We start from the raw sequence: 14488 nt of genomic DNA, 5'->3' as shown, positions 1-14488 counted from the left end.
AATTTCTTCCGGCATTGTGTTGCACTCCTTTCCACAGTGTCGGAGGCAGAGACCTCCTCTGCAATTTCCCTCCAGGTTTTGTTGAATACTGATGGGAGGGGTCGAGATGCACCCCTCCTGTACAACTCAGGCCATCTACGTTCCACTGCCCCCACTAGAGCCTCGTTTGCCTCTGGGCTAAATCTCCTCGTATGCTGCCTCGACTCCTCGTCCGACATCCTCAAAATCCAAAAGTAAAATGGCTGATTCAGCCCCAGTTGTACTGCGCATGCGCGTGGCCGCTCCCTACATTAGCATTTGCAATCGGACAGCAGACCAGAAGCGCAGGAAGAAAAAAAAAATTGCGCATGCACAGAAGGGCCAATTTTTTTCGGGGCGTAGGTTTCGGCTCCGGTGCACAAAATCTGTTGAGTAACGCCGGAGTTAGTGCTAACGTTCGTCAGCAACTTTCATTTGGCGAAAGTTCCGCGCTCTTGCGTTAATGCTAACCTGGCGCTAGAAAAAAAATTTCGCCGTGATATGTGCCCAGAAACAGGCAAAATCGCAAAATCCAGGAGTATTGTGTACAGTTTTGGTGTCCTTACCTAAGGAAGGATATACTTGCCATAGAGGGACTACAACAAAGGTTCACCAGACTTATTCCTGGGATGGGAGGATTATCCTATGAGGAGTGATTGAGTAGACTAGGCCTATATTCTCTGGAGTTTAGATGAAGGAGAGGGGATCTCATTGAAAAATACACAATTCTTACAGGGCTTGATAGGGTAGATGCAGAGAGGATGTTTCTTCTGGTTGGAGAGTCTAGAACCAGGGGTCACAGTCTCAGAATAAGGGGTCGGCCATTTAGGACTGAGATGAGGCGAAAAGTCTTCACTCAGTGGGTGGTGAGTCTTTGGAATTCTCTACCCCAGAGGGCTGTGGAGGCTCAGTCGTTGAGTATATTCAAGACAGAGATAGATAGATTTTTGAATATTAAGGGTAATGGAGATAGTGCAGGAAGGTGGAGTTGATCTAGAAGATCAGCCATCATCTTATTAAATGGCGGAGCAGGCTCGAGGGGCTGAATGGCCAACTCCTGCTCTATTTCTTATGTTCTTATATGAGGAGCACTTAAAAAAAATGCAAGTTTTTACAGTATCTAGCTCAAATAACCATTGACTGGAACAGAATTTATTTATTTTTATCATTTTAAAAATGTCAATTATTTCACAAAGTTTAAATTTCTCCAAGAAAGAAGCCCCAATTCTTGAGCCTATAGCCAAGAGTCCGAAGACTAGGCTCCATTCTGGATGCCCTCCTCTGGACCTTCTCCATGCAGGGATCAAAACTGGACACTATTCTAGATTCAGCTATACAAGAGCCTTGTATAAGTATCCTATTTCTAGTTTTCTTTTGAACTGTTCTAGTTGTACACCCTAACGCACATTTTCTTTCCAGGTGGACCTTCAAATTTTGACATCTAGGACCCCCTCTCGCTCCACATAACCTTGCATGATATGCACGTGCCTGGAATTCCCCAGATCCAAATGCATCACACTCCGTTTATCCACATTGAAGGACATCTGCCACACTGACCCATTCCCCAGTATCTCTAGACTGGGTGGTACCCTATTTATTTGCTTTTGAGCCGAGACACTCTGTTGACAGGCTAATCATCATCATCATCATAGGCAATCCCTCGAACGAGGATGACTTGCTTTCACACTAAAAGGGATGAGTTCGCAGATGTTTCAGTGAAGGACCCGATATTCCAGTCCCGAACTCCAGGGGTGGAAGAAGCCTGTGTGTGGATTTTTTTAACGTGCGGTGACCGTTGCACACCAGCCACCACACGGGCTTGACAGAGCTAGGTCTTGGTCCAGTGGCCAGGGTAAATCAGGACGACTGGAGACCTACTCTGCTGCACGGACCTAGTGCGCACACATATCGCAGTGTGGGCTGGCCCGTGCTGCCCCTGAGCCCTAGGCTCTTTAGGCCCCATACCCTCATTTGCCGCACCTCTACCACGATCTCTCGCCACTCCTCCACCACAAACATTCGCCGCTCCTCCGTCATGATCTCTCATCGCACCACTGCACCAAACATTCGCCGCACCTCCGCCACGATCACTCGCCGAATCTCAGCCACGATCTCTCACCGCTCCTCTGCCACAAAACATTCGCTGTTTCTCCGTCACGATCTCTCATCGCACCACCCCACCAAACATTCGCCACTCCTCCGCCACAAACATTCGCCGCACCTTCGCCACGATCACTCGCCGAATCTCAGCCACGATCTCTCACCGCTTCTCCGCCTCAATCATTCGCCACTCATGCAGGTTATCACAGCTGAGCCTAATCGCTACTTTACTGGATTTTTATTTTTGTGTTTTTCTGGTACAAATCACTGGATAGGGAATAGGAGTGGGAACCCTGGTTGATTTATATTTCTGCTCCTTCCCCTGCCACTCCTTACCCAGTCGAGGTTCTTGTGGAGCAGCTGATATCAGCAAGCTCAGGGCAGACTACGGATCAACTTTGGAATAATCTTGGTCTATTGCTCAGAACTGCATCAAGCAGTGCATTTATTCACAGCCAGCGGCGGAGGGCTTTAAATGTCAGCTCAGCAGCAGCGCACTCACTTCTGAATCAGAAGGTTGTAGGTTCAAGACCCACTCCAGGGCTTAAGTACATAATCCAGGCTGATCCTTGAGTGCAGCACTGAGGGAATGCTGCACTGTCTGATGTTGTGTCTTTCGGATGAAATGTTAAACCAAACGTCCATCTGTTCAAGTGGATGTAAAAGATCCCATGGCAGCTTTTTGAAAAACAGCAGGTCATTTTCCTGGTGTCTTAGTGAACATTTATCCCCAATCAACAACACCAAAACAAATTAACTGGTCATTCATTTTATTGCTGTTTGTGGGGACTTGATACTGTGTGTGCAAATTAGTTGCTGCGTTTGAGTACATGAACAGCAGGGAATTTCAAAGGTAGTTCCGTAGCTGTGATATTCTGAGAATGTGAATCGTTCATTACAAATGCAAGTTTGTCTTTTATATATGACTAGGGAGCAAACTGGCTAGATACTGTGTAGAACAATGGCTAAGCTAAAATTATCTTTGGCATTGCTGTAAATTTTTATGACTTAAATATCCAGCACAAATGTTAAATGATGGGGAAATAACCCATTGGTGGCTCTTTCTTCACATGACCGGCACAAAAGCAACTTCCAGTCTCACTTTAAAAACCCAATGTATCTGAGCAACCCAAAACTCAAATCCACCAACCATAGCTTGAAGTACAGGTACAGTACTGACATTTCTCCACATACCATCCTTAGTTCTTCTGTGCAAGTTTCATTTTGGTAACTGGGCTGATTTATAAGCAAATCGGCATCTCTGAGGCTTGTTCAGTCACCAATATAATTTTATGGTTTGCCTACTAAGGGCAAGGAAATCTTCTAAACTTAGGTTTTCTATTTTCCCTTCAAGGTGCTTATTATGTGGGGTTGGTGGATCTGAATATTGGGCAGCTCAGGGGCATGAGGCTCTAACCTGGGGTTTTGAAGTGCACTTTAATTTGATAGGAACACTTTTGTTACAGTATTTGAGGGGAATGTGGAATAGAAATGCTGGTTGTCCTGATGTTCAATTTTAGAACGTGTAAGTGATACTACCTGGGAAGTGCATTAGAGACAGGAGAGGAATAAATGAGCCAGGAAAGTGTAATTTTTAAGGAAACTAGGAAAGAAATACTGCATCTAGTGCACAGGCTAAAATTAGGGTGAGAATTCCAAAGATGGCTGAAGCCATAGCAGCCAATGGTGGGGCGACAGGTGGAGCACGTGTTAAAGGGCAGAGCCAGAACAATGGAGAGTTTGGGGTTGGAGGTGCTGTTAGACCGGGGGAGATTGCAGAGTTAAGGAAGAATGAGGCCATGGAGAGATCTAAGCACAAGGGTGAAAGTTTTAAATTTGAAGTATTGGGGGACCAGGAGACCGGTGAGTGGGACTTGGTGTGGGATAAGATGTGAATAGCAGGGTTTTGGTTGAGCTGAAGTTTATGGAGGATGCATGATGGAAGGTCGGGCAGGGAAGTAGCTGCATCTGGAAGAGACAAAATCACAACATGATGGTCTTAAATGCAAATGAACTGTATGGACAGAGGTGTCCTCCCTTCCCCCTCGTTCTGCTTTCCTCTCACACTTAACCCTCCATCCACTCCCCTGTCAAACTTCCCAAGGGCATAATGGCAAGGGGCCTGTCTCCTCCCTCCATCCCCTTTCTACTTTCTTGTACTGACCATTACCCCAATTCAACTTCTGTTTTTTTGAAAAATACATCAACTTAGGGTGAGTAAAGTCTCTTTCTGAGGTTAGCAATTAGAATGATGATACAAAGATAGGCAGGAAAGCAAGTTTTGAGGAGGACACACAGAATCTTCAAAGGGAAATAGATAGGCTAAGTGAGTGGGCAAAACATTGGCAGATGGATTGTAATGTGGAAAAATGTGAGGTTATGCATTTTGGTAGGAAAAATAAAAAAGCAAATTATTATTTCAATGGGGAGGGATTACAGAATGCTGTGGTACAAAGAGATCTGCGGGCCCTTGTACATGAAACTCAAAAAGTTAGCATGCCGGTACAGCAAGTAATTAGGAAAGCAAATGGAATGTTGGCCTTTATTGCAAAGGGGATGGAGTATAAAAGTAGGGAAGTCCTGCTCACAACTGTACAGGGTATTGGTGAGACCACACCTGGAATACTGCGTACAGTATTGGTCTCCTTATAAGGATGGATATAAATTCATTGGAGGCAATTCAGAGAAGGTTCATGAGGTTGATTCCTGTGATGAAGGAGTTGTAATATGAAGAAAGGTTGAACAGGTTGGACCGATACTCATTGGAGTTTAGAAGACTGAAAGGTGATCTCATTGAAACGTATAAGATTCTGATGAGGTTTGACAGGGTAGATGCAGAGAGGATGTTTCCTCTCGTGGGGGAGTCTAGAACTAAGGGGCATAGTCTCAAAATGAGGGGTCGCTCATTTAAAACGAAAATTCGAAATTTCTTTTCTCAGAGGGTCGTGAATCTGTGGAATTCTCTAGCCCAGAGAGCAGTGGAGGATGAATATATTTAAGTTGAAGATAGGCAGATTTTTGAAAGATAAGGAAGTCAAGGATTATGGGTAGAGGCAGGGAAGTGGAGTTGAGGCCAAGATCGGATCAGCCATGATCTTCATGGCAGAGCAGGCTCGAAGGCCAGATGGCCTACTCCTGCTCCCTTTTCTTATGTTCTGATGTTCTTAGAATGTTTACATTTTCTAACTGCCAACAAAACACAAGTAAAACAATGAACTACTTCCAATTTGTTGAAAGTTTACTTTTAAAAAAAACTAAAATTAGGATGGGGGAGGGCTCTGTGTGTGTGCTTAATATGTTTTTGAAGTTTATAGAATACAAAATCATGTCTACGGTAGTGTAGTGGTTATGCTATTGAACTAGTAATCCAAATGCTTAGACTAAGAATCCCACCATGACAGTTTGAGAATTTGTGTTTTAAAAAAAATAAATAAAAAGCTGGTATCAGTAAAAGTGAACATGAAACTGTCCAACAGGGGAAGATGTACAAATATGAGGGAGAAAGGATTATGCTGATAGGGTTAGATGAAGAGAGGTGGGAGGATATTTATGTGGAGCATAAGCCACTTGGGCCGAATGGCCTGTTGTGTATTGTAGATTCTGTCATTCCATGTGTAAGTGGTGTTAAAAACCCATCCGGTTCAGTATGTGTCATTTAGGGAAGGAAACCTGCTGCCCTGGGCTGTGGTGATACCCGCCCTCCTGTATGGCTCAGAGTCATGGACCATGTACAGTAGACACCTCAAGTGGCTGGAGAAATACCACCAACGATCCTACAAATCCCTTGGGAGGACAGACACACCAATATTAGCGTCCTCAACCAGACCAACATCCCTAGCATTGAAGCACTGACTACACTTGATCAGCTCCACTGGGCAGGCCACATAATTCGCATGCCAGACACAAGATTCCCAAAGCAAGCGCTCTACTCGGAACTCCTTCACGGCAAACGAGCCAAAGGTGGGCAGAGGAAACGTTACAAGGACACCCTCAAAGCCTCCCTGATAAAGTGCAACATCCCCACTGACACCTGGGCGTCCCCGCCCTAAGTGGAGGAAGTGCATCCGGGAGGGCACTGAGCACCTTGAGTCTCATCGCCGAGAGCATGCAGAAATCAAGCACAGGCAGCAGAAGAAGCGTGCGGCAAACCAGTCCCACTCACTCTTTCCTTCAACGACTATCTGTCCAACCTGTGACAGGGACTGTGGTTCTCGTATTGGACTGTTCAGCCACCTAAGGACTCACTTTAAGAGTGGAAGCAAGCCTTCCTCGATTCCGAGGGACTGCCTATGATGATGAGCAGCCTCAGACCAGATGCTAGGGAGAGGGATTGATTCAGTGGCTAGGGAACGCAGTTTGTGGCGGGGACCAAAGACAATAGCTTCGGTCTTCCCAATATTTAATTGGAGAAAATTCCTACTCATCCAGAACTGGATATCGGACAAGCAGTCTGACAATTTAGAGACTGTGGAGGGGTCAAGAGAAGTGTGAGGTAGAGCTGGGTGTAGAGCTGGGTGTCGTCAGCGTACATGTGGAAACTGACGTTGTGTTTTCAGATGATGTTGCCAAGGGGCAGAATATAGATGAGAAATAGGAGGGGGCCAAGGATAGATCCTTGGGGGACACCAGAGGTAATGATGCAGAGCCTCTTATTAACAAGAGCAGACATTGACAACGAAATCCAACACCGCCTCCAGTGCGCCAGCGCAGCCTTCGGCCGCCTGAGGAAAATAGTACTTGAAGACCAGGCCCTCAAATCCACCACCAAAGCTCATGGTCTACAGGGCTGTAGTAATACCCGCCCTCCTGTATGGCTCAGAGACATGGACCATGTACAGTAGACACCTCAAGTTGCTAGAGAAATACCACCAACGATATCTCCGCAAGATCCTACTGAAGCTGAGCCAGAGTGTTCGCAACCTAGGTGTCATATTTGACCCTGAAATAATCTTCCGGCCACATATCCGCAGCATAACTAAAACCACCTATTTCCACCTCCGTAACATTACCCGTCTTCGCCTCTGCCTCAGCTCATCCGCTGCTGAAACCCTCATCTATATCTTTGTTACCTCTAGGCTTGACTACTCCAACGTACTCCTGGCTGGCCTTCCACATTCTACCCTACATAAACCTGAGGCCATCCAAAACCCGGCAGCCCGTGTCCTAACTTGCACCAAGTCCCGCTCACCCATCACCCCTGTGCTCGCCGACCTATGCTGGCTCCCGATTAAGCAACACCTCGATTTCAAAATTCTCATCCTTGTTTACAAAACCCTCCATGGCCTTGCTCCTCCCTATCTCTGTAATCCCCTTCAGCCTCACAACTGAGATGTCTGCGCTCCTCAAATTCTTCCCTCTTGAGCATCCCTGATCATAACTGCTCAACCATTGGTGGCCATGCCTTCAGCTGCCTAGGCTTCAAGGTCTAGAAGTCCCTCCCTAAACCTCTCCGCCTCTCTATCTCTCTTTCCTCCTTTTAAAACGTTCCTTAAAACCTACTTCTTTCATCTGCCATAATTTCTTTTTATGTGGCTCGATGTCAAATTTATTTGTTTAGTCTTAAATCACTCCTGTGAAGCAACTTGGGAAGTTTTACTACGTTTAAAGGCGCTATATAAATAAAAGTTGTTTTTGCATTGGTATTTCTGTAGTAAATTTTTATGTAGCAGTTTCAATAGAGTGCATGTCCCATTTAAGAATTTTAACATAGATAGGTGTGGAAATATTTTCTGTGGTTGTAATTCTCTTGTATTGGAAACTAATTTGGGATTTCCCAGAACCATTGTGCTTAACAGGAGGGAATCTAAATCCTTTTGAGTACTTGTGTTCATTCTGAAAGTACTCATTTTCCAATTTACAGTGCAGTCAAAACCTATTTTTTTTACCTTTCTAATAATGAACCTCATAAACTGCAGTAGATTATTACAGTAGATTTAGAGTAAATGGGAAGATTTTTTTTGTCTTTTTAATGTTGTACAACATCTGGAGCTAACAGTGGCGTGCTTTCATCTCATTTCAGTATTTAAAAGTGGAAGCCTGAAGTTGGAAAGAGTGCTGTAAAGTACAGCCCCACCTAGTCCTCTAACCTGTAATTAATTATTTAAGTAATGGTTTGCTCTTTACCACATACCGAAGAGCAGTCCATAACTTGTGGTTATGAAAGTACATATAGGTTTTATTACATCACAGTACCTGATTAAGTCGTACAATTTGTTCTATGGAAAATTACTCATATGACTAGTGGAACTGAACGATAAGATAGTTCAGAAATCAGGATGTGTTTACATTTTGAGCCATTAATCTATCGTCAAGGAGCTGTCTATGTTGACAATTTGCGTGAATATTTGTCTCATGAATTGTTGCAAAAGGAGCTGATGACTTTGAAGGGCGCTATGTGTCAATGCCTGATTAAAGTGTCTACTATGTTGAGTGATTTGTATGTAGGAAAAATAGAAGTTGCATGAGATACTGTACAAAACTCGGCATGATTAGCCAATAGAGCATTGAACAGTTAATTCAAATAAATGAGCAGCTAGTGTAAACCAAGGTTAGTTTCCATGGCGATTAGAATAGCACCAATAGGAAGAGCAGCTAACTATTGAATTAATGTTTGGGTAAATGCAGACTATTTGGAAGCATTAGTGATAGGCCGTCCAGGGTACAGTGAATGTCCAAGTTAACTTTTTAAATTGGGAAACCTAGGGGAAAAAAGCAAGGTTCACAGTGCTGGACAGCAGTAGGAAGGATGAAGTAAAATAGTGGTTAAAATGAATGGAAATCTGAATTCTATCAAACGTTTGCTTGAAACGAGGATGATCAGACGGTCTTAAGTAACTCTGAAATGGCTCTTTCATACACAGCCAAGGAAAATTCATTAACATCACCTCAACAAGTTGGGGCTGCACCTCATTCGAGGAAAACTGTTCTCAACAAAAATTTGATGTTTTGCCACTACACCAGTAGCGAATCTGGTACCCAAAGTTTCAGGCTTCAAGTCCTGCAGTTGTCCTGAATAATCCTCCATGAGGTTATATGTCCTGGTTAACTGCAGAGTAGATTACAAAAGGACCACGTGTGAAATCCTTTGGATTGAATAACTGTGATACAGTTTTAATGTTTTTGCATGCAAATTATTCCTTCTCCTTCTCGCCCCCACCGCCCCCCCCCCCAAATTTCTGTAGCCTGCGTGGGCTCACACTCTTGCTGCTCAAATGACCATCTCATAGACCTTATTTTGCACGCTCTCTTTGATTACTGGGATGTGAGACAAGTAGGAGTTCTCATCCTTCCTTAACCCCCATCCCAAAGGAACCTCCATAGCAAAATGCTGCAACCTTTGCTTGATGTCTCCTTTTTCAGTGCCACTTGTATCAGGAATGGATGAATCAAACCTGTATTCGCTAGCTCCATGTCTTGCAATTGTAGATAGCGTTGTTTTTTTTCCCAGCAAGCTACCTGAATCAGATGCTTCCTTTCATTTTGTCACTTGGGTGTAAAATTCAGTAGCATTCAGTTTCAAAGTTATGATTTTTTTTAAACTCCTCAGATCTGTGGCTGTGGATTTGAATTCCAGCTGTGATTTTGATGTTCCCATCTACCCCAATGCATGCTAGCAGTTACAAGTGAAAAAATAATCTCTATCTGCCTTAAGGCCATGTAGAAATTGTTGTCCCATTCTTGCATCTACGCTTTCTGATTCTGACTGTCAGTGCTGCGCTGTAAGGAAATTCTGGGCTCGCAAGTCTGCTTAGTTATGTGGGGTTTAATGAATGCAAGATATTGAGACAACATTGACATAAGCTTGGCTACACATGATTTTAATAGAAAAAACAAGTTGCCCTGTCAGGTGAGGTGTGACATTGGAGAGTGGAAGTTGAACAATGCCAACACTAGATGCCCACTAGTACACGTGGCTTAGATACAGAGTAAACCTTCAAAATTTACTCTACAGTGCAACTTAATTTCAACCTCCGGAAAGTTCCCATATTACTTTGCTAATGTAAACATTTTTATGTCTTGCACCAAGTTAACTTCTGGCCACCCTGAGTGAAATTACCAAATTGTAGGCAGTTTATTTTTCTGTAGAAACAGCATTGACTACATGTTACTTCTGGACTACAATATATGTCCAACAAAGATGTCTCCTCCATTTGGCCATATGATCACTGGTATATCCCGGGCTCTGTCCTTGGCCCCTTCATCTTTGACTATATGCTTTTCTTTGGTGACCTCATCCAGAAATCCAGTGGGAATAAAGGGTTATGGGGAGCAGGCAGGGAAGTGGAGCTGAGTCCATTATCAGATCAGCCATGAGCTGATTAAATGATGGAGCAGGCTCAAGGGGCCAAATGGCCTACTCCTACTCCTATTTCTTATGCTCTTATGATCTTAGAAGCATGAGATCAGGTTCCATTTGTATGCTGCTGATACCCAGCTTTACATTTCTGCCTCTGCTCTTGATTCCATTTTTGCTGTTCAACACTTCAGCTGTCTATTTGACACCGTCTTTGACAAATCAAATTTTCCCTCGTCCGAGTGTGGGCAAAACTGAATGTGGAGTCTCATTGTGTTGCTTGATTCCAAGCTGTTTCCTATCTACATCAGTTCCGTCATCAAGACCTTACCATCAAATGCCTCCTCAGCCTTGCTTCACTCTACTTCACTCACCCCAGTCAGCCGTATGTCCTTATTTGCACCTTTTGCTACTCTGAAAGTGGCCTATTCCTTGCTTCCTGCCCTGTCCCCCCTGGATCACCCTTGCCCTCTGGAACTCCCTTACAATATCCCCCTGTCCTGTCCTTACGCTTTCTGTTTTCAAAAGTCTATTGATGACTTTTCTCTTCAGCTGTTCTTTTGGCACTGTCTCCCTCACTCTATTCTACGTCGTCTTTTCTTCTTGCTCCATGTCCGTTTTGTTTTTCTTCTCTGTAAAGTGCTCCAAGATGTGAAAAGTGCTGATAAATGTTTATAACAGTATGTGCTTTTAATATAGTCAGATTGTGATGCTGATTTGTAGTGTCGCATGGACCAATCATTTAGATCCCGACAGTGGTCTGTGCAAATTGTGTGGTACCAGAGTCAAATCTGATTGTTGGGGTTTGAGAGAAAATCACCATATTTTTGGCCACCTTGATGGTTCCCCGCTTCTTTTGCCATCAAACCTCCAATCTGTGCATTATGCCTGGCCTCTGTTTCCTTTCTGGTCCAGCTCCAGTACTGATCCTTTCCTCCAAAGCCCTCTTATTGCTTCGCTACCTGCCCGCCTTGAGTGCTCTCACTTCATTTTCTGCCTAAAGTCAAGGCCTGCCCCCAATAATCCAGCCTTACTCTTGTGCCCTGCTTTCTAGTACTGCAGCTGATGGTCTCCATCCCCAAAGCTCCTCCTTCTGCTCCCTAGTGCGGATCTGGCGGCCTTTGGCCTGAAAGACCCTCACGCCCCCTCATCTCCCGACTATACTGCCCTGCTCTCTGTTCTCCAGTGTTGGGACTGTGAGCAGTGCTGCAGGAAATTCTCTGGTATATTACATAGAACATAAGAACATAAGAATTAGGAACAGGAGTAGGCCATCTAGCCCCTCGAGCCTGCTCCGCCATTCAAAAAGATCACGGCTGATCTGGCCATGGACTCAGCTCCACTTACCTGCCCGCTCCCATAACCCTTAAATCCCTTCTTGGTTAAAAATCTATCTAGCTGTGATTTGAATACATTCAATGAGCTAGCCTCAACTGCTTCCTAGGGCAGAGAATTCCGCAGATTCACAACCCTCTGGGAGAAGAAATTCCTTCTCAACTCGGTTTTAAATTGGCTCGCCCGTATTTTGATGCTGTGCCTAGTTCTAGTCTCCCCAACCAGTGGAAACAACCTCTCTGCCTCTATCTTGTCTATCCCTTTCATTATTTTAAATGTTTCTATAAGATCACTCCTCATCCTTCTGAACTCCGACGTGTAAAGACCCAGTCTACTCAATCTATCATCATAAGGTAACCCCCTCATCTCCGGAATCAGCCTAGTGAATCGTCTCTGTACCCCCTCCAAGGCTAAGTAAGGTGACCAAACTGCACGCAGTACTCCAGGTGGGGCCTCACCAATACCCTGTACAATTGCAGCAGGACCTCCCTGCTTTTGTACTCCAAACCTCTCGCGATGAAGGCCAACATTCCATTCGCCTTCCTGATTACCTGCTGCACCTGCAAACTAACTTTTTGGGATTCATGCACAAGGACCCCCAGGTCCCTCTGCACCGCAGCATGTTGTAATTTCTCCCCATTCAAATAATATTCCCTTTTACTGTTTTTTTTTTCCAAGATGGATGACCTCACATTTTCCGACATTGTATTCCATCTGCCAAACCTTAGCCCATTCGCTTAACCTATCTAAATCTCTTTGCAGCCTCTCTGTGTCCTCTAAACAACCCACTTTCCCACTAATCTTTGTGTCATCTGCAAATTTTGTTACACTACACTCTGTTCCCTCTTCCAGGTCATCTATGTATATTGTAAACAGTTGTGGTCCCAGCACCGATCCCTGTGGCACACCACTAACCACCGATTTCCAACCTGAAAAGGACCCATTTATCCCAACTCTCTGCTTTCTGTTCGCCAGCCAGTTCTTGATCCATGCTAATACATTTCCTCTGACTCCGCGTACCTTTATCTTCTGCAATAACCTTTTGTGTGGCACCTTATCGAATGCCTTTTGGAAATCTAAATACACCACATCCATTGGTACACCTCTATCCACCATGCTCGTTATATCCTCAAAGAATTCCAGTAAATTAGTTAAACATGATTTCCCCTTCATGAATCCATGTTGCGTCTGCTTGATTGCACTATTCCTATCTAGATGTCCGCTATTTCTTCCTTAATGATAGCTTCAAGCATTTTCCCCACTACAGATGTTAAACTAACTGGCCTATAGTTACCTGCCTTTTGTCTGCCCCCTTTTTTAAACAGAGGCATTACATTAGCTGCTTTCCAATCCACTGGTACCTCCCCAGAGTCCAGAGAATTTTGGTAGATTATAACGAATGCATCTGCTATAACTTCCGCCATCTCTTTTAATACCCTGGGATGCATTTCATCAGGACCAGGGGACTTGTCTACCTTGAGTCCCATTAGCCTGTCCAGCACTGCCTCCCTAGTGAGAATGATTGTCTCAAGGTCCTCCCTTCCCACATTCCTGTGACCAGCAATTTTTGGCATGGTTTTTGTGTCTTCCACTGTGAAGACCGAAGCAAAATAATTGTTTAAGGTCTCAGCAATTTCCACATTTCCCATTACTAAATCCCCCTTCTCATCTTCTAAAGGACCAACATTTACTTTTTAGTCACTCTCTTCCGTTTTATATATCGGTAAAAGCTTTTACTATCTGTTTTTATGTTTTGTGCAAGTTTACTTTCGTAATCTATCTTTCCTTTCTTTATTGCTTTCTTAGTCATTCTTTGCTGTTGTTTAAAATTTTCCCAATCTTCTATTTTCCCACTAACCTTGGCCACCTTATACGCATTGGTTTTTAATTTGATACTCTCCTTTATTTCCTTGGTTATCCACGGCTGGTTATCCCTTCTCTTACCGCCCTTCTTTTTCACTGGAATATATTTTTGCTGAGCACTATGAAAGAGCTCCTTAAAAGTCCTCCACTGTTCCTCAATTGTGCTACCGTTTAGTCTGTGTTCCCAGTCTACTTTAGCTAACTCTGCCCTCATCCCACTGTAGTCCCCTTTGTTTAAGCATAGTATGCTCATTTGAGACACTACTTCCTCACCCTCAATCTGTATTACAAATTCAACCATACTGTGATCACTCATTCCGAGAGGATCTTTTACTAGGAGATCGTTTATTATTCCTGTCTCATTACACAGGACCAGATCTAAGATAGCTTGCTCCCTTGTAGGTTCTGTAACATACTGTTCTAAGAAACAATCCCGTATGCATTCTATGAATTCCTCCTCCAGGCTACCCTGTGCGATTTGATTTGACCAATCGATATGTAGGTTAAAATCCCCCATGATTACTGCCGTTCCTTTTTCACATGCCTCCATTATTCCCTTGATTATTGTCCACCCCCACCGTGAAGTTATTATTTGGGGGCCTATAAACTACGCCCACCAGTGACTTTTTCCCCTTACTATCTCTAATCTCCACCCACAATGATTCAACATTTTGTTCGTTAGATATTATAACATGTCATTCATTCTGAAGGATATTCTATGGCAGGTGCTGCAATATTATCCTGTTTTGTTCTGCAGGCTATAAGTTTCTGACCGAAAATGTATACGTTTACCGTGCAATAATACTGCAGTACTTAAGTCTTTCAAGCTGTGAAATTAGAACCTGCCATCTGCCAGGTTTAAATTGGTCTTTTTTTTTT

This window comes from Pristiophorus japonicus, chromosome 4 (assembly GCF_044704955.1).
Source record: "Pristiophorus japonicus isolate sPriJap1 chromosome 4, sPriJap1.hap1, whole genome shotgun sequence".
Taxonomy (NCBI): domain Eukaryota; kingdom Metazoa; phylum Chordata; class Chondrichthyes; family Pristiophoridae; genus Pristiophorus; species Pristiophorus japonicus.
The sequence above is the reverse complement of the archived record's forward strand: the minus strand, read 5'-3'. Positions refer to the sequence as shown.